Source organism: Lepidochelys kempii, chromosome 8, assembly GCF_965140285.1.
Source record: "Lepidochelys kempii isolate rLepKem1 chromosome 8, rLepKem1.hap1, whole genome shotgun sequence".
NCBI lineage: Eukaryota > Metazoa > Chordata > Testudines > Cheloniidae > Lepidochelys > Lepidochelys kempii.
The window spans coordinates 64,981,556-65,001,869 of NC_136387.1; the positions used below are offsets into that span (position 1 = coordinate 64,981,556).

Below are 20,314 nucleotides of genomic sequence, written 5' to 3' on the forward strand. Positions count from 1 at the left end.
TTTCTTCAGGTATGTTAGCAACAAGAAGAAAGTCAAGGAAAGTGGTGGGCTCCTTACTGAATGAGGGAGGTAACGTAGTGACAGAGGATGTGGAAAAAACTAATGTACTCAATGCTTCTTTTGCCTCTGTCTTCATGAACAAGGTCAGCTCCCAGACTGCTGCACTGGGCAGCACAGCATGGGGAGGAGGTGACCAGCCCTCTGTGAAGAAAGAAGTGGTTCGGGACTATTTAGAAAATCTGTGCGAGCACAAGTCCATGGGGCTGGATGCGCTGCATCCGAGAGTGCTAAAGGAATTGGCGGATGTGATTGCAGAGCCATTGGCCATCATCTTTGAAAACTCATGGCGATCGGGGGAGGTCCCGGATGACTGGAAAAAGGCTAATGTAGTGCCCATCTTTAAAAAAGGGAAGGAGGAGGATCCTGGGAATGACAGGCCAGTCAGCCTCACCTCAGTCCCTGGAAAAATCATGGAGCAGGAATCAATTTTGAAGCACTTAGAGGAGAGGAAAGTGATCAGGAACAGTCAGCATGGATTCACCAAGGGCAAGTCATGCCTACCTAATCTAATTGCCTTCTATGACGAGATAACTGGCTCTGTGCATGAGGGGAAAGCAGTGAACGTGTTGTTCCTTGACTTTAGCAAAGCTTTTGACATGGTCTCCCACAGTATTCTTGCCAGTAAGTTAATGAAGTATGGACTGGATGATTGGACGATAAGGTGGATAGAAAGCTGGCTAGATTGTCGGGCTCAACAGGTAGTGGTCAATGGCTCCATGTCTAGTTGGCAGCCGGTATCAAGTGGAGTGCCCCAAGGGTCGGTCCTCGGGCCAGTTTTGTTCAATATCTTCATAAATGATCTCGAGGATGGTGTGGATTGCAACCTCAGCAAGTTTGCAGATGACACTAAACTGGGAGAAGAGGTAGATACGCTGGAGGGTAGGGATAGGATACAGAGGGACCTAGACAAATTAGGGGATTGGGCCAAAAGAAATCTGATGAGGTTCAACAAGGACAAATGCAGAGTCCTGCACTTAGGTCGGAAGAATCCCATGCACTGCTACAGACTAGGGACCGAATGGCTAGGCAGCAGTTCTGCAGAAAAGGCCATAGGGGTTACAGTGGACGAGAAGCTGGATATGAGTGAACAGTGTGCCCTTGTTGCCAAGAAGGCCAATGGCATTTTGGGATGTATAAGTAGGGGCATTGCCAGCAGATCGAGGGATGTGATCATTCCCCTCTATTCAACATTGGTGAGGCCTCATCTGGAGTACTGCGTCCAGTTTTGGGCCCCACACTACAAGAAGGATGTGGAAAAATTGGAAAATGTCCAGTAGAGGGCAACAAAAATGATTTATGAGGAGAGGCTGAGGCAACTGGGATTGTTTAGTCTGAGAAAGAGAAGAATGAGGGTGGGTTTGATAACTACTTTCATCTATCTGAAAGAGGATCGGTCTAGACTGTTCTCAGTGGTGGCAGATGACAGAACAAGGAGTAATGGTCTCAAGTTGCAGTGGGGGAGGTTTAGGTTGGATATTAGGAAAAACTTTTTCACTAGGAGGGTGGTGAAACACTGGAATGCGTTACCTAGGGAGGTGGTGGAATCTCCTTCCTTAGAAGTTTTTAAGGTCAAGCTTGACAAAGCCCTGGCTGGGATGATTTAGTTGGGGATTGGTCCTGCTTTGAGCAGGGGGTTGGACTAGATGACCTCCTGAGGTCCCTTCCAACCCTGATATTCGATGATTCCTGATCTGTTCCCGGCAAAAGCATCATCTCTCTCTCTCTCTCACACACACACACACACACACACACACCCCTTTGTTCTCTCCCCCCCTCCAGATTTGAAAGTATCTTGTCCGCTCATTGGTCATTTTGGGTCAGGTGCCAGCGAGGTTACCTTAGCTTCTTAACCCTTTACAGGTGAAAGAGTTTTGCCTCTGGCCAGGAGGGATTTTATAGCACTATATACAGAAAGGTTGTTACCCTTCGCTTTGTTTTTATGACAGAGTGGTTAATATATAGTCCTTGATGGCTCACACCATATACACATACCAAACTCAGTCCCTCCTAATTTCTGTATGTGAGATGGAACTTGTTCTTAAGAACTTGTAGAAATTCTTGGCTTTTTTGTTTTCTGTTTCTCCTTTATCTGTCCAAATGTTCTTATATCCATGTATCTGGGATATCTGTCTTGAAATTCACATAGGGTCAGTCTACATATCATGCTTAATTTCATAACCTACCGCTGCTTTGAGTATAACCTGGTCCAGGTGAAAATGTTTATATGCACGCACGTGTGCGCACACACACACACAGATACACTCTTTATGAAAACCATTTAAATTATAAGTTTTTCTCTGTGATAAGGCTGGTCTCCTCATAAGTGTCTGTATAGTGCCTAGCCTAATCCTGATGGAGGCCTCTCTGCACTACTGTAATATAAATGTTAAGTAATATTGAATCAGTGCAGGAAACAAAATAAGGTAGAGCTCCTCTGACACAGGAAGGTAATCAGGTATTATAAAGAAAGATCCCTTATACAAAACAATATATTCAAAATCAGCTTCCTTCTATGTGGAGCTGAAGTTCATATCTTCACACCAATTCTAGTATGCAATTTTGCTAACCAAAGAGCATGAATGATTCCCATTACTTCTCTGTGTTAGGATGATTCCATACCAGGTGGTTATTCTTCCTGTGTTGCCAAATTCCAGGTTCTTCTATTCAGATGAATACCATGTCTATTCATAAACTCATAGCACACCATAGCTATCTATCTTATATTTAAGAGGCTCCCTGAGGACAACAGGATATAGCATATTATAAATCGTGTTTAAATAAATCTGAATTCACACTAATGCCAGGAGATATTAGCTGCACCTTGATCTGAAAGTTACTACTTTCAGTTATAAGATGTAGCTTTTGTGATCTCCAGAGAAAATGCTCCCTTTTTTTAATATACTTTTGGGGTACTTAGAGTAAGAACTTCTATAGTCATCTGGGGCACCATGCCAGAAAAGAAGAGGGAACACAGAGAGAGGATGTGGGTGGGTACCACTTAAAATACCTTGGGCTGGGAGGAAAAGAACCTTAGGAAAAGTGATGGGACAAAGGACCCAATGAATGCAGTCTAGAACCTTGCAGTGTCTCCAACAACAGTTCACCTGGAGCTATCCCCTCTTTATTGCAGTAACTAGAACAAAGCAAAATGTATCTTCATACTAAGGGTACCACACAGCACCAAAGTTAACTAAAAATCCATACGTTTCTAGGAGGACACGGCCTTAGAATTTCAGGTATTTGTTTAGCGAACTGGTGCTCTATGCATTCTATGTGCATTGATCTCCCATTGGATGCATGTCAGATTTCTGTTGTAAAGAATAATTAAAAAAAAAAGTTAGATTCAATCACCCCATCATGATCAAGTTACAGAAGAAAATGCCATTTCATTAGCATGGTACTGTATAATACACTACTTGTATATGAGCAGGATGAGGGCCAGATACCCTAATATTTACCTGTTTGAGCTAAGAAGGAAATCTTAGGTGAAATGTGTTTGAAGCTTCTATTTATATGCATAATAAAAAGCAGACATTGTCAGTGGGAATGCATGTCACAAGGGAGAGACAAAAGAAATGATTTGTCATTCTTCTCCTTTTGGGAGTAATGGCTATGCAAAAACTCACCAACATACTAGAAACTGTATGAGCTGTAGCTCACGAAAGCTTATGCTCTAATAAATTGGTTAGTCTCTAAGGTGCCACAAGTCCTCCTTTTCTTTTTGCGAATACAGACTAACACGGCTGTTACTCTGATACTAGAAACTGAAGCTCATGGATGAAATTGGCTTAGAGAATTGCATGATATTTCAGTACCCATTCAGCTGGTGTTAGAAATTTAGGTTGGTGCCTGAGATTTGTAGGTGAAGCATCGGTGGGGATGAGGAAGTGGTGGTGTGTGTCAATTTTCCCTTTTTATTTTTTTTCCACTTACACCCAGCAGCAGGGAATGCAGCATGACCACTCACCACTCTATCCCACAATTGAAACAATGAGCAAAACTTCGTTACCAGCCACACAAGTAATTTCTTTCCAGCTTATCTCAAAACAGTACAAAGAGGCAAGTCCAATAAGGTTTGTATTTTAATGTTTATTAGGTGTTTAAATAAACTTCACATAACAATGAATTGTATTACACCAAAATAAGGAATATTATCGCCGTTCTTTAACTAAGGCTCCCATTTGCAAGAAATTTTGGGGTGGGTTTGTCTTGTTTTGCCAAGGACACACACAGCTGTCATCTCTTTGCATGTGCAATGTTGCAGTGCATAAATTTGATGATGATGATTATTATTTATTATTTTAGAAGTGTTTTCAACCATCTTTCCTGTGCTCAGTGTCTTCAGGCATGCACACAGGGAAGCTTTTTCTATACCAGAGTTTTTGTTCATATCTGTAGTAAGTAAGAGATATTAATGGCCGAATGATCTCCCTTTATGTTGTAATCAACTCCAGGGAGGAGTGATTGTTGTCTCAACCATCTGAGTCAAACCAGCTTAAAACAAAAAATCCTGAAGATATTCGTCTTTTGATCAGAAAAGTTTCATATCTGAAAGACTTTCAATGCTGCTTTCAGAGCTGATATTCCTCTTGACTGTGATCGCAAAAAGTGGGGCCACAGTTGCATTCATTGTTCAGTGAGCTTGTCCACATAGTTAAACCCACCGACAGCAATGAATGTTGATTGTGACCTTTTTAGTAAAGCTTTGCAAGGAGGATGGGGTGGGGGTAAGAGATACCTTGTTTGCTGGTTTGGCAGCTGTCTTCAGTGAAAGTCCTGAAAGCATGAAGCAAGGAGGATGATGGTTAGCTGGAGGGTACAATCAACGGTCGATGGTTTTCACTTTAATTCCAAACTCACCGACAGCGTTGAATGTTCACTGAAGCAACCACTAAAAACAGAACTCCACGGACTTGACAGCATCCTTAAAAACTGAAAGGGGAGGGGGAATCATAACTGACACAGTGGTTTTAATCATACAGATTATGCAGTTTGTCATTGTTCCCTTAGCACCATCACCCACCCTCCTTGGCCCATTCTATTACAGTCCTACAGCAAGGAACTGGCAACACTCCAGGCTTTGATCCTATGAAAAGAAAAGGTCTGTTTCATTTATTTAAAAGCTTTATTTATCTAGTTTGGAAATCTAGACTGAAATATCTAGTGTTGTTTAGCTCCATGGTTTGACTCACGTTAATCAGAGTGTGCAGTCCCATACCTCTACACAACTGGGTAAAAGCAAAATGAACCAGCAATGTCACTAATAGATTGCCCAGTCCCAGTAAAGTCTCTTCTGCTGGGTAAATTCAATCAAACCTGAATCTGTTTAAGGTTGTTGGGTATTGACTGTTTTAAGCAGCTTTTGTTTCTCAATAAGCTTCTAGGGGAAGATGGGGAGGTAGAACTACTTCATTCTCTTTGTAAATTACCATATATGCCAGTAGCACTATATTAAATAATTGTCTGTTCTAAAAGGAGCATCCTGTTTCTTCAAATGCTTCTATACAACCCATACAATTAATCTAATTTAGAAAGCCCTTCTACACACACATCTGCCTAACCTAAGAAGTCAACTGAAATCCCATTATAGTAGTTTAGAGGTAATCAGATTGCAATCTGATGCAGTGTTAGACTTTCTTTAAATGTAAATTTCAGTTCGCTCCCCCTGTTATGAAAGCAAGAGGTGAACTTATCTGGGTCATTCTAACCTAGAGATTCCTTCTTGGAGTGCAATGGGATGTGTGTGTGATAGGCTTTTTTTGTTTTTGTTTGTTTGAAGTGTCTTGTCCATATCAAGGATTTGATTATCACACTTCGTGAAGTGCTCATTCTGATAAGGCTCCAGCAATAATGGAAGTTGTTTGCCTTTCTTCTAAACTTTGCCAGTTCATTTAGACTTTCTCTTCCATCAAAACTGGCTTTTAGAGAAAAGGAAGTGTACGTAGTATTGCAATTCATGTGTAACGCAACAAAGATTTGTCGTCTTTGGCCATTAATGGGAAGGGTTGGGAAATGGAAAGACAAGTCTCGCTTTGTCCTCTGATTCATAGTCATCTACCTTGCTTACTATCTGCACTGGCAAGCAGAATTGTTCTGCAGAAGAGAAATCCCTTGAAAGGTTCAAGCTCAACTAGAGAGTTTTTATCTTACTGTGCAGCAGAACTAGTTATCATGAAACTGATGATTTGTTGGTTTTCATTAAGTGCTGCATCTGAAAGCTTGTTTCCAAGTGGGGTTGGTGTGGTATATTTGGCATATCAATGCATAACCTATTTTCACTTCAAGCATCTCTTGTTCAACTTGCTAATATTCACATGAATGGAACCCCAAAGCTAAAAGACACCACATATCATGACTCTGTGCTATTTCCTTTATGGTATGGTATGGTATAGTATGGTAAATAAGGCTCCGTGACAAGGACTTTAAGTCATAGCTATTTCTTTTAACTGATTTGTCCTGCTGCCATAAATATAAAGGGAAGGGTTAAGAAGCTCTGATACAGTACTATAAAATCCTCTTACCTGTAAAGGGTTAAGAAGCTCGGGTAACCTGGCTGGAACCTGACCATGAAATGACCAATGGGGGGACAAGATACTTTCAAATCTGGGGGCCGGGGGAAGGCTTTGTCTGTCTGTGTGATACTTTTGTTATGCGGCTGCTCTGTCTCCAGGCAAAGGGACAGAACCTTCAGCTCTAATCAGCTTTAAAAAACTCTCCCTGTTTTTCAAGCAGAGAGAAAAAAATGTCCTTTTAAAAATCCTGCTGTGCTTTTGGTTCAAAAATGATCCCACTGCTAGCACCATGTCAGGTTCCCTCCCCACTCTGAACTCTAGGGTACAGATGTGGGGACCCACATGAAAGAACCCCTAAGTTTATTTTTACCAGCTTAGTTTAAAAACTTTTTCCCAAGGCACAAATTCTGCCTTGTCCTTGAACAGTATGCTGCCACCACCAAGTGATTTAGACACAGAACAGGGAAAGGACCAGTTGGAGTCCTATTCTCCCAAAATATTCCCCCAAGCCGTACATCCCCTTTCCTGGGGAAGGCTTGATAATATCCTCACCAATTTGTATAGGTGAACACAGACCCAAACCCTTGGATCTTAAGAACAATGAAAAAGCAATCAGGTTCTTAAAAGAAGAATTTTATTTAAAGAAAAGGTAAAAGAATCACCTCTGTAAAATCAGGATGGTAAATACTTTACAGGGTAATCCAATTCAAAACATAGAGAATCCCTCTAAGCAAAACCTTAAGTTACAAAAAAACCACAAAAACAGAACTACACATGCCCTCCAGCACAGTGAATTTCACAAGCCAAAAACAAAAGAAAAATCTAATGCATTTTCTAGCTAGATTAGTTACGAACTTTACAGGAGTTGGAGGGCTTGCATCCTTGATCTGTTCCCGGCAAAGGTATCCCACAGACACACAGACTTTCTCCCCCCCCCCCCCCCGATTTAAAAGTATCTTGTCCCCACATTGGTCATTTCTTGGTCAGGTGCCAGCCAGTTTACCCGAGCTTCTTAACCCTTTACAGGTAAGAGGATTTTATAGTACTGTATCAGAGCTTCTTAACCCCCTTCCCTTTATATTTATGACACCTGCATATACTGGAATTGATTGCCCCACTTTTTAAACATGTAACAGTAAACTAAGATAAATGATTTGCTGTCCTTTATCGAACAGAAAATCGTACTGGTGCGCATCAGCATGACTGTAGTAGCATAAACTGGAGTCCTCTTTCTTCTGTGGGCTACAGTGTGTGTTGTAGACAGGAGGCTCCTTTTTCTTTTTCTTTTCTTTTTTTTTTTTTTGGCCTGGGAAATGAATCACTTGCAATTGTGAAAGCTTCAGAATTCAAAGTAAATGCAGAGTAAACTTGTTTTGCCAATACAGCCAAGAACTTGTGATGTATCCACATATAGCAGACCACAGTCTTGGGGCTTGATTATCTGCTCACTCACACTGGTTTTATTCCACTGCAACTCCATTGGCTTCAGTGAGGTTACTCCTGATTTACATCATCATGAGTGAGTGGAGAATCAGGCTCTTGGATTCGACAGGCCTTTGTTCCAATCTGCGTGTGGTCAATGTTGTCCCAGCTAAATGAGCAGTTTAGGGTCACTCACATTTTAGCATAGAAGAGGGAGGATGTTTGCTTTTTATTCTCCATTTCTTTTAGTTCTACTTCTCCTTTTCTGTCACTCCCCCCCCCACTCTCTCTCTCTCTCTCTCTCACACACACACACACTCTCTATCTTGCCTGGCTGATAACCAACCTCTCTATTTCCAAGGTTAGGTTCTGTGGCTGGGTTAAATTCTATGTCAAAAACTACAGCTGGCTTTTCATTCTAGTCTTCTAGACTGGAGATAGATGTAAAACCACAGTGTTGCTTTATTTAACTCTATGCTGATGGAAGCAGAGGCTCATGAGAAATCCAGGCACTCATGAGCTGCAGTCCCGATGCCCCAAACCTGCAGTTTATGTAGGGTAATAATACTTTCCTCTTGTCATCTGGTTTTCATTTAAAAAAAAAAATCCCAACTGGACAAATATAGCTTAGCTGGCTGTGCTACAAATGCCAGATTTATTTTAAGTTTTATTTCAAATCTCCAGGCTTATGAGAACATTCAGATTACTTGTATGCTTTTTTTTAATTTAAGGTTAGTAGGTCATAAATAAACCAAAGCACTTTCCTTGCCATGAGCAATAGGGTCATAATGTACATGAAATATCACTTTTAAAAAAGTAGGAACCTAACGTGAATTGACAGAGGTACATGAGGAAGTAGTTCATTGTGTCGCTGTAAAGGCCATAGGGATTTGGGCTGTTGAGGTTGTCTGTTTCATGAATAGATTATATATCTTGTCTGATGACCTGCACTTAATTTAAGTGACTGCCTTTGCCAGTCCTTCCAGAGGGCAACTGTGTGAAATAGAGCATCTCATCTTCAGTCTCCAGTCCTTTTTTCCTCTTCTTGATGGCTGACCTAAATTGAAGATATGGGGTGTGTGTTGCACAAACAATTACTTTGCTGCTGAGGAAGCTGCATCTCAACTCCTAATTAACAGGAGTCCACATCTTGACTTTTTTATCTGGTATCAAAGAAGAATGTTTAACTGCATAATATTGGCTAATATCAGCAACTAGATTTTACTGTTCACTACCACTCATGTTTATCAGTTTCCCTATATGGTATAGTTATTTAGGCTTCCTTTCCCTATTTGGAAATAGTGACTGCAGCTTTAATTTGAAACTCTTCCCTGCCCTCTTCTTTGTCCCTCACCTTCCTTTTTCCTCCTCCACATACCCACCCACCGATTGCGGAATACATGATAGACGCCAAATAAGTCTGGATCCATGTTGACTGCATTGAACATCCTTTTGAATCTATCTTGCTACCTTTACATGCAGTGAGATTGTTAAGACAAGCACCTGGTTATACAAATAGTCTGGAATTGGGGATTTCTTGAAAGTACATACAAGTTCTAAGTATTGCACTCCTAGCATCGCTTTTTAGGGATACATTTTAAAAAAAATTCTATGCAGCTTCTGCACTGATTGAAAGATTCTGTTAATGTAGCTCAGTGGTAAAGGCTTTGAGTGGCTTACAGCATCTTTAACTTGCACTGACAACGTTTAACAGTTAATAGCATCCCCTTGATGTTGTTAAATTGTTACTAGAGGGAAAATTATGCCTTGCATATAAATATTCATTTGTCTAGAAGCAAGGGGCAAAAACACATTGTTCTGCACGTGTCACAAACAATCACTTGTGCACAGTTTTTGGCTACTTTCATTAATCTCCCACAGTCAGCAAGCCTTCAGTTATACACTTGGAGACAGGAAGAAAGAAAGTGCATTTTCAAACTCTTTTTCAATTTTGACACGAAAGTGTGAATGCCAGTGGCAGTATCTAAAAATGGTATTAAGACAGATCCTCAGCTAGTATAAATTGGCATAGCTCTATTGGTATCAATAGAGCTAGGCCAGTTCGCACCATATGAGGTCCTGAGCATGATTTGCAAGTAGAGTGAGGCATAATTATTGGCTCCTTTTTGTTCCCTTTTAAAACCAGTTTACCTGTTCTTCTGTTCCATTTTTCATGTTGTTTCTCCATTTAAAATATATATATATATATAACCCTCTCAAATGCCACATCTTCATATTGTATTGACACTGGACCTGAAATAAAGTAACACACACAAAGAATGAGTTAAATCCACTTGACCATTGTCAACAGAAGCTTTATTTTATTTCTTGGCTGGCTGTCCAACGCAAGTAACTTATTGAAATGAAACTTAGTGTTAAAAGTAAAAATTTATGGACACTGCAAGAAAGGAAGTCCTTCTGTAGCAGAAAGGGGGGTGGGGAAGAAGCATTCACTTCTGCAACACATGGGTAAAAGACAACAACAGAACCTAAACTGTGAAGCAGTATTATCTGATCTCACAATATTTTTAAAAACCCTAACTGAAGTGCATAGAAGTTTGGGGTGTGTTGGGAGTGCAGAATCAATTCCTAAATATGGACTCAATGTGGGAGTTACTGGGTGGCATTAGATGGCTGGTGTACGCAGGAGATCAGATTAGATTGTCATAATGGTCTCATCTGGCCTTAAAGTTTATGAAAATATTTTAATATCCTTGTGTAGTACTGGAGCAAAAGGATGTTCTAGGGAATCCTTTCACCCACCATGAAATGCAGCCACCTCTGGGGAAAAGAGTAGCAGCTGTGTAACATGTCAGAGCAATACCACTTACCAGTCTAACACAGAAAGGGAAAATGTTATATTCAATACGAATCATAATAGATTGCTTTGTGTAAATTCTGCCACTTATGGAGCCATTTTTTCTAGTGATATGGTGTGTATATATGTATGTATATATAATGTGTGTATAAACGGAAACTATACTGTGTACCAAATGTATTCCTGGTGTAATGCAACTGCCCATGAAATTTAAAGAATAAATGTTGGCATGTTAGAAAACCTGCTTTGAAATAAAATAGCAGCTATAGAAATCTTTTAAAAACTTTGTGACCTACATGGCAAATTGCTGAATAAATACATAGCTTCCTTCAGTCCAGAAGATTTCACTGATGGCTACTGAAGATGGTTTTTGAGTAAACTTGCTGTCCAAAAATTAACTGTGCTGTTAAAATTAAACACATCAGCTAATATTACATGTCTGCAACACAATCTTTCTGAGAAATGGGATGCTGTTTAACCACAATAGTTTAGGACCAGTGCAAGTGTGAGCAGTGGTGATGACCTATTTGCTTAATCAAATATTTGATTACTCTTACAGAAATTATTCAGAGAACTAGAAGCTTTCAGTGAATACTTAGCCATAAAATTTTTAGCTTTGGAAATTTGCTAAAATTCTGATAATGACTAAAATACAAACTAGGTCATATTAATGTAATGTTTCCAAAGTGCATTTACTGTATATTGAATGTCATTATTTATTGGTTTAATTACATTTAATTATCTTAAACAGACATCTGTATTATCAGGTCTGATTATGCCATACTTACATGAATAGTCCTATTTTGAAATCAGAGGAACCACTCAAATGTGAAGGGATTACAGGATTGGATTTATAGTCTATTTTTCATGTAAAACCAAGAATTAATGGACAATTTCAAATACTGCCTGCAGTTGCCCAGCCCTCTTGGGCTAGAATTCTCTATTCAGTTTGTTACTGGAACATATTGCTATTTATGGAAGATGAACACATTTGTGTTCATAAATCACATACAAACATCTGTTCTTTAGATCACTCAAAGTAGTATGGCAACTGCTTTTTATACCAATATCCGTGAAGCAAAGCTCACCTACTGACTTCACACTTAACCTCTATTTATTCTAGCAAATATTTCAGCAATCTAACTTTCTAGGCAAGGCAAAACACTCGGAATTGCAAACAGTCTGGCATAGAGATCTGTGTGGCCCAGGCCCAAAACATGTCAAGTGGAAGCTAAATCAAAGAAGAGGTGAAAATTAGAAGCAACATGATAGGCTCAAGCTAAAGCATAAGCAGTTCAGCTAGCAACTCTCTGTACTCACTATCACCTTTTGAAGACCATTTCTTACCATCTCTCCTGTTTTGATTGCCTCAGACAGACATACTTTCCTTATCTGACATAGAACATAGTCTAGTGGTTAAAGACCAAAATGATGAATTTGGAGATCTGTGCTCTCTAGTCCCAACTCTGCCACATTATTTAATTTTTTGCATACAAGTCACTGAAGCCAATAATTTTAAAGCTGCACTCATAAAATATCTGGTGCACCTGCCAGCTGTAGTTGTTCACAAGCAAATGTTTAAGTACATGTGAGGCAATGTTGCCCAATAAATAGGGTACTGGGCTGGGAGTTAGGAGATCAGAGCTCTTTCTATTGCTGGTTCTGCTCTCTTCAGGGCTTTGTCTCCTTGTCCCCATCTGTAAAACAGAGATTAAAATACTTGTCTGCTTTTGTAAATCATGTTAAGATCCGTGGATGAAAGGCACTATAGAAGTAATTGTTGTTGAAGTCTGAAAGTGCATAAGTGCATTCAGTGTCTTAGGTGCTAAGAGCTGTTTTGTTTTTGAGTGCACTCATCTGTAAAATGGGAATATAATATTTCCCCTCCTGACAGGAATGGTATTGTGAGGTTCCCTTCATAAATGTTTGCAAAGCAACCTTTATGGTAGTTAGTGCAAAGTATGGATAATTTTATATGAACAATAAGGTATTAACTTTGAAGTCTCTGTAGTAATTGAATTTTAGACTGCAAACCCAATCCTGCATCTATACAGTACCTAGTGCAGGATTGGGGCTTTATATAAAGCTCAATTAGACATTTGTTTCCTTGGATCAAGAGGGAGCAGGATAATTGCCTGCATTCAACAGCATGAACAGATTTTAGAAGAGAGGATGATTTTCTGGTCTAGGTACTGGATTGGGAGATGTGTATTCAATTCCTGCTTCTAACAGATTTTCCATGTCCTCTTGAGCTTAATCTCTGTACCTCGGTTCCCTAGCTGTAAAGTGGACATATTACTTTGTTTCTACGGCCCTTGATCTGCCTTGTTTTCAAAATCTCTTTACAAGAAACTGTCCCTGCTTAAATGGGTTTGTACAGCGCCTAACATAATAGAACCCTGAAATTGGTTTTGTCATCTAGGAGCTATTTTAATCCATTTTGCACATTACGTGTGTTTTTTGCTGATGGCAGCACTGCATGACTATAATGGCTATATTTCAGGTTATTCATCGTGTAAGATCAAAATGAATTGCTAATTAGAGAGAGAAGGATGTTTTTAGCATTTCCTCTAGAGATCCTATTTTAAAGCAAAGATGACATTTAACGGTTCAGATGTATATGCGTGCTCCCATCACCCTTCAGAGTCTGGTGGAGTAACAATACGATTTAAACTTGTTCCCCCTTTCTTTCTGATTCACTGTAGAATTGAACCCTTGGAACTACAAAATTTGCTCAAGAAACTTCCTGAAAAAGCACAAGATCAAATCCGCACAGACATACCCCTGGAACCCCGACCTGGGATATTCTATCTACTACCCAAGATCCATAAACCTGGAAATCCTGGGCGCCCCATCATCTCAGGCATTGGCACCCTGACAGCAGGATTGTCTGGCTATGTAGACTCCCTCCTCAGGCCCTACGCTACCAGCACTCCCAGCTACCTTCGAGACACCACTGACTTCCTGAGGAAACTTCAATCCATCGGTGATCTTCCTGATAACACCATCCTGGCCACTATGGATGTAGAAGCCCTCTACACCAACATTCCACACAAAGATGGACTACAAGCCGTCAAGAACACTATCCCCGATAATGTCACGGCTAACCTGGTGGCTGAACTTTGTGACTTTGTCCTTACCCATAACTATTTCACATTTGGGGACAATGTATACCTTCAGATCAGCGGCACTGCTATGGGTACCTGCATGGCCCCACAGTATGCCAACATTTTTATGGCTGATTTAGAACAACGCTTCCTCAGCTCTCGTCCCCTAAAGCCCCTACTCTACTTGTGCTATATTGATGACATCTTCATCATCTGGACCCATGGAAAAGAAGCCCTTGAGGAATTCCACCATGATTTCAACAATTTCCATCCCACCACCAACCTCAGCCTGGTCCAGTCCACACAAGAGATCCACTTCCTGGACACTACAGTGCTAATAAACAATGGTCACATAAACACCACCCTATACTGGAAACCTACTGACCGCTATTCCTACCTGCATGCCTCCAGCTTTCACCCTGACCACACCACATGATCCACACGGGGTGGGGGGATGTGAGAAAACCTGGATTTGTGCAGGAAATAGCCCAACTTGATTGTCATGCACATTGTGTAAAGAGTTGTCACTTTGGATGGGCTATCACCAGCAGGAGAGTGAATTTGTGTGGGGGGGTGGAGGGTGAGAAAGCTGGATTTGTGCTGGAAATGGCCCACCTGATGATCACTTTAGATAAGCTATTACCAGCAGGACAGTGGGGTGGGAGGAGGTATTGTTTCATATTCTCTGTGTATATATAAAGTCTGCTGCAGTTTCCACGGTATGCATCCGATGAAGTGAGCTGTAGCTCACGAAAGCTTATGCTCAAATAAATTGGTTAGTCTCTAAGGTGCCACAAGTACTCCTTTTCTTTTTGCGAATACAGACTAACACGGCTGTTACTCTGAAACCTACAAAATTCTAATAATCCTAACTCTGCCACTCAGTTACTTTCAACCAAGGTGAGTGTTTTTACCCTCACAGTGTCTATTTCCCTTGTCTAAAAGATGGATAAGAGTTACCTGCCTCACAAAGATGAATTTGTTCAAAGCACTATACAGACATTAAAATACTATATAAACCCTAAATAGCGTTATTGTGTACAGACCTACTTTATATGCTGATAACTTGCAAGTTGTATCTAGAGTAGGCACAAGGAATTTTATTCTTCTAGGAAACATGACATTGAACATTGTCTAGGGTCTTAAATAAGGCATTCAATACTAAGCATATGTTTAAGATGGAAATGAGCTCAAGGCACAAATGGCACTCCACTCAGAATTGCAACTTTAAAGTCTGCAGGGCACTAAATCAGTGATAACCTTATCATTTTGGTAGTGAATATACCATAGTGCTTTAACACCCTTTTTTCTTTTTTTGAAAGCTCTGTGTACTGAACAAGTTTCAGGCATAAATATTACATTATTTCTCACATAATATCCTAGGTAGCGTCAACTGGTTGTAGCATTGTACTTCACTTCCTGTCCTAAAAATATCACTGTTACTATTAACTAGCTGCATAACCAATCTTCAACATCAGAGGCTGAGCATTTCAATGGTGGATGAACTAATCCTATGAGTATATGGGGTGAAATTCTACTCTTGAGATGTGGCCATGTGAGGGAGATGAAGTGGCACTGGATCAGCATTTACTGTTGGACTGCCCACCAGCACCAACAGGACTAGTTAGGTGGAACTGAGGTTGAAAGGGATTGGTGGGAATGCTCAGTTCACCTTACTGCTGCTCTGAAAATGAGAGCTAGTGACTGTGCCAACCTCTGCGTACACACTAGACAACAGAACACTATCACATCCACAGCTGACACATCATGCCCCCTTCCCCCCACTTGGGATCTTGAAGTGCTGTGGGTTGCAGTACAAAGGCTCCTGTCTTGAATGTTAGTAGGACTCCTCTAGTGCAATTGTATGGCATACTGGTTTGGGGATACAGAGAAGCTCCCTAGGGTCTCTTCACCTCAATCATCACTCTAATGCTCATCACAAGGGAGGATTTGGCCTAGAGTTAAGACTTCTAGCATTCTTTGAAGATGGAAATTTGTTGTTCTCAAGTACAAACAGCATCCTGGGCATTAACAATATTGTCATCTTGACTTGCTAGTATGTCCATTGTTCTCAGACATAATGACTATAGATGGCTTACTGATGGCTAAGAAGACATCAGCTGAACAGTTCAGCTGACCAACAGCAACTATTGAGAAGCTTAATAAGTTTAGCCCACTTTCAACTCTTGTATTTTAATCTGCTGCTGATGTTCAGGCAACTGGAGGGTAACCCATTCCCTACACACCAAGTATTAAGATGCTCAGCCTTCCTACAAAGATGCATTGGGTTCCCCTAAGAGCTTTCTCAACAACCCCATTTCTAGAACAATGTCAATAATGATCTTCTTGGGAAAGGAGTGGTGCTCCTACAATCCCAGGAAAGGAGAGCTTTCTTCTGTTAGAGCCTAGTAGAACAAACTCCTGTGTCTCTAGAGTTTGGGAGGTTGGTAGAATTTCCATGAATCATTGGCTGTGCACTGAGACAAGTAGTAACTGGATCAGGCCATTAAGTAGCATTTTGACAATCAAGAACAATCCTTTCATGTATTATAGGCAGGTGTTTATTTCTGCGGACCCATAGCCTTAAAATCTCATCTATCCTGCAGGGAGGGAGGGACTCTGTAGAACTCGTCCTGCAGGACAGGCAATTTCTCTTGGAACAGAAACGACTTTAATGCTACAGGAGCATATATTTATCATTTAAGTATCTGCATGTTCCAAAGAAAATTTTTTAATTTTCATGAAACTTACCAAGAAATCAAGGGTCATACTCTGGCTCCATAAGTATACAGGTGAAATCCAGCCCTGTTCCTATTGCATTTCTGCACAGGGTGTAGCCCATATTTCCTGATTTGAAGCACGGGGGGAGAGAGTTAGCACCACCAATGCCACCATACACTCCACAGTGGCCTGCAGTGGAGAGAACTCATGTTGTGCCCTTTTCAAAATTATAACGATTGCTGCTCCAGTGCCTCCAGAAGTTTTCTACTGGCAGGTCAACCCCAGCCACTGCTGCTGAAGTCCCTGCCTGCTACACTCAAATATGGCAATAGTTTCTCGATCCACAGTTTAATTCTAAGCAAGGAGTACATCACACAATCTAGTATTGAGGCTAGTACAGAATGCACAAAATAGAGCTGATGATTAATGATAAAGTTGCTACTAATGTGAGATTGCCCACTTGGGAGGAAAATGTTGCTGTGTTGTCCTAGACTTGCTCAGAGGAGACAAAACAAGATGAGAATTTTTGCAGTAGAGGTTCTCTCAGTAGATCTTAGTTTTTCAGTGTCACATCTCAGACTTTTACCACCGCTTCTGGAATGCAGATACTATGTGACAAGGACTCCAACCTATTCCATAAGGTGTCTCATGGACAGAGACTCAAGCACCTTTCCCCACTTGCAGTCATGAGGACCACCTCAAGCATTGCATAACATCTGAGAATTTACAGAAATTATTTACACATGGACAAGAATTTGGGGTGGAGGGGTTAATTACCCAAAGCTAATCTCCTAAATAAACTGCCAAATTTTCAAAAATTCTGAGCACCCAGCTACACCCATTCAAAACAAATATGCTGATTATGGGCTCAGTTCTGCTGAGCTTGACATAAATTGCATGCTCAACAGCTGAGAGGAACAGACCCAAAATGTACATGTTTAATATAGCCAGGGCCACTCTACTTTGGCACTTGCTCCAGTAGCTTCAACCATCTGAAGTGGACCAGAAACCTGTTAGTACAGTGGCTTATTGTTAGTCTTCTTTTACCCCTTTAAAATACATTTTTATGTGCATGAGCAGGTATATATTGTGCAATGTATCTGTGACTAAAGAAAATTAGTTACCCATAGAGGGATAAAATAGTAGATCAAAGGCTACAAACCCCTTCTCAACTTTTATGCAAGATAGTAATCTTTATAATCTAAGGCTTTGTCCTCTCTGTCTACCTAGTGTCCTGCTTCCTGTACAGTGAGCGTGGCACTTTGCAGGGCACTTTATGGTTCAGTAAGCACTGTCGACTCTTGCTTTCTATTGACAAGACTAAACAGGACCCCTACTTTATTTTTTTTTCCAATAGGAAAATGCCAGGTGGAAGGGATTGTTGAAGTACAACGTGTGCTGAGTGGGGTAATTGGAGAGTTGGGAAGAGGGGTGAGGTGTTTTTTTGGTTGGTTGCTGTGTGGTGGGTTCTTTTTTGTTTGTTTGTTTGGTTTGTTTTATATAAAGTCTCCTTTTCTTTATCCTTCAGTTCCTGGTTCAGGACTATTTAGAAAAACTGGATGAGCACAAGTCCATGGAGCTGGATGCGCTGCATCCGAGAGTGCTAAAGGAGTTGGCGGATGTGATTGCAGAGCCATTGGCCGTTATCTTTGAAAACTCATGGTGATCGGGGGAGGTCCCAGACAACTGGAAAAAAGGCTAATGTAGTGCCCATCTTTAAAAAAGGGAAGGAGGAGGATCCTGGAAACTACAGGCCAGTCAGCCTCACCTCAGTCCCTGGAAAAATCATGAAGCAGGTCCTCAAGGAATCAATTCTGAAGCACTTAGGGGAGAGGAAAGTGATCAGGAACAGTCAGCATGGATTCACCAAGGGCAAGTCATGCCTAACTAATCTAATTGCCTTCTATGACGAGATAACTGGCTCTGTGCATGAGGGGAAAGCAGTGAACGTGTTGTTCCTTGACTTTAGCAAAGCTTTTGACATGGTCTCCCACAGTATTCTTGCCAGTAAGTTAATGAAGTATGGGCTGGATGATTGGACGATAAGGTGGATAGAAAGCTGGCTAGATTGTCGGGCTCAACAGGTAGTGATCAATGGCTCTATGTCTAGTTGGCAGCTGGTATCAAGTGGAGTGCCCCAAGGGTCGGTCCTCGGGCCAGTTTTGTTCAATACCTTCATAAATGATCTCGAGGATGGTGTGGATTGCAACCTCAGCAAGTTTGCAGATGACACTAAACTGGGAGGAGAGGTAGATACACTGGAGGGTAGGGATAGGATACAGAGGGACCTAGACAAATTAGAGGATTGGGCCAAAAGAAATCTGATGAGGTTCAACAAGGACAAGTGCAGAGTCCTGCACTTAGGACAGAAGAATCCCATGCACTGCTACAGACTAGGGACCGAATGGCTAGGCAGCACTTCTGCAGAAAAGGACCTAGGGGTTACAGTGGACGAGAAGCTCGGTATGAGTCAACAGTGTGCCCTTGTTGCCAAGAAGGCCAATGGCATTTTGGGATGTATAAGTAGGGGCATTGCCAGCAGATTGAGGGGCGTGATCGTTCCCCTCTATTTGACATTGGTGAGGCCTCATCTGGAGTACTGCGTCCAGTTTTGGGCCCCACACTACAAGAAGGATGTGGAAAAATTGGAAAACGTCCAGCGGAGGGCAACAAAAATGATTAGGGGACTGGAACACATGACTTATGAGGAGAGGCTGAGGCAACTGGGATTGTTTAGTCTGAGGAAGAGAAGAATGAGGGGGGATTTGATAGCTGCTTTCAACTACCTGAAAGAGGATGGATCTAGACTGTTCTCAGTGGTAGCAGATGACTGAACGAGGAGTAATGGTCTCAAGTTGCAGTGGGGGAGGTTAGGTTGGATATTAGGAAAAACTTTCACTAGGAGGGTGGTGAAACACTGGAATGGGTTACCTAGGGAGGTGATGGAATCTCCTTCCTTAGAAGTTTTTAAGGTCAGGCTTGACAAAGCCCTGGCTGGGATGATTTAATTGGGGATTGGTCCTGCTTTGAGCAGAGGGTTGGACTAGATGACCTCCGGAGGTCCCTTCCAACCCTGATATTCTATGATTCCTCGCTCCTCCCAGCACCTCTAGTTCTTTCCTTTTTGCTTTCTTCTCTCCCACTTGCCTAAAGTCCTGAGAAACTGAATTTGGGTCCATAGAGCAGCTCACAAGCCTTGTCCTTGTCCTTTAAATCTTAGCTTAAATGCCCCCCAGCTGCTTCTCCAGCCCAGCAGCAGTGATGCTTTACCTTGCAGGCCAGCCACTGCAGTGATAGCTTAAATCCTGACTAACATCCCATTTAGGAAACTTGACTGGGAGCTGGTTTAATGACCCAAATTCCATTTCTCAGAGGATTGGCAAAGGAGGTGTGAGAGACCATGGTTGAGAGACAAGCTTAATTTTCATTATTTGTATCATGATAGTGCAGAGCAGCCCAAACAGAGATCAGGGCCCTGTTGTGCTAGGCACTGTACAAACACATAGTAAGGGACTGCCTCTGCCCCTAAATAGACAAGACAGGGTAGAAAGATAAACCAAAGGCACGAAGAGGTGAAGTTACAGATTTTGTCTGCAAAGTGTAATTTAAAAAGAACCCCCTGCGGCTGTTAGGTTAAATGGGGGATAGACTTTAGTGATGAGAGAGAGTTAAAT

At 41.3% G+C, this 20,314-nt stretch overlaps 1 long non-coding RNA gene across 4 annotated transcripts in view; it reads right to left on the reverse strand.

Moving 5' to 3' along the window:
* Nucleotides 1-206: 206 nt before the first annotated feature.
* Nucleotides 207-20,314, reverse strand: part of LOC140915997 (uncharacterized) — an 89,057-nt gene continuing 68,949 nt past the window's right edge. The window contains exons 6-8 of one of the 4 annotated variants that reach the window (XR_012160343.1): nt 10,146-10,247; nt 4,921-4,992; nt 207-4,836 (exon numbers count right to left, since the gene is read on the reverse strand). This is a non-coding gene — a long non-coding RNA (uncharacterized LOC140915997). Of the gene's footprint in view, nt 4,993-6,597; nt 9,052-9,349; nt 10,248-20,314 lie in introns of those variants that run through there. The other 3 variants (XR_012160342.1, XR_012160341.2, XR_012160344.1) reach the window with 3 other exon arrangements.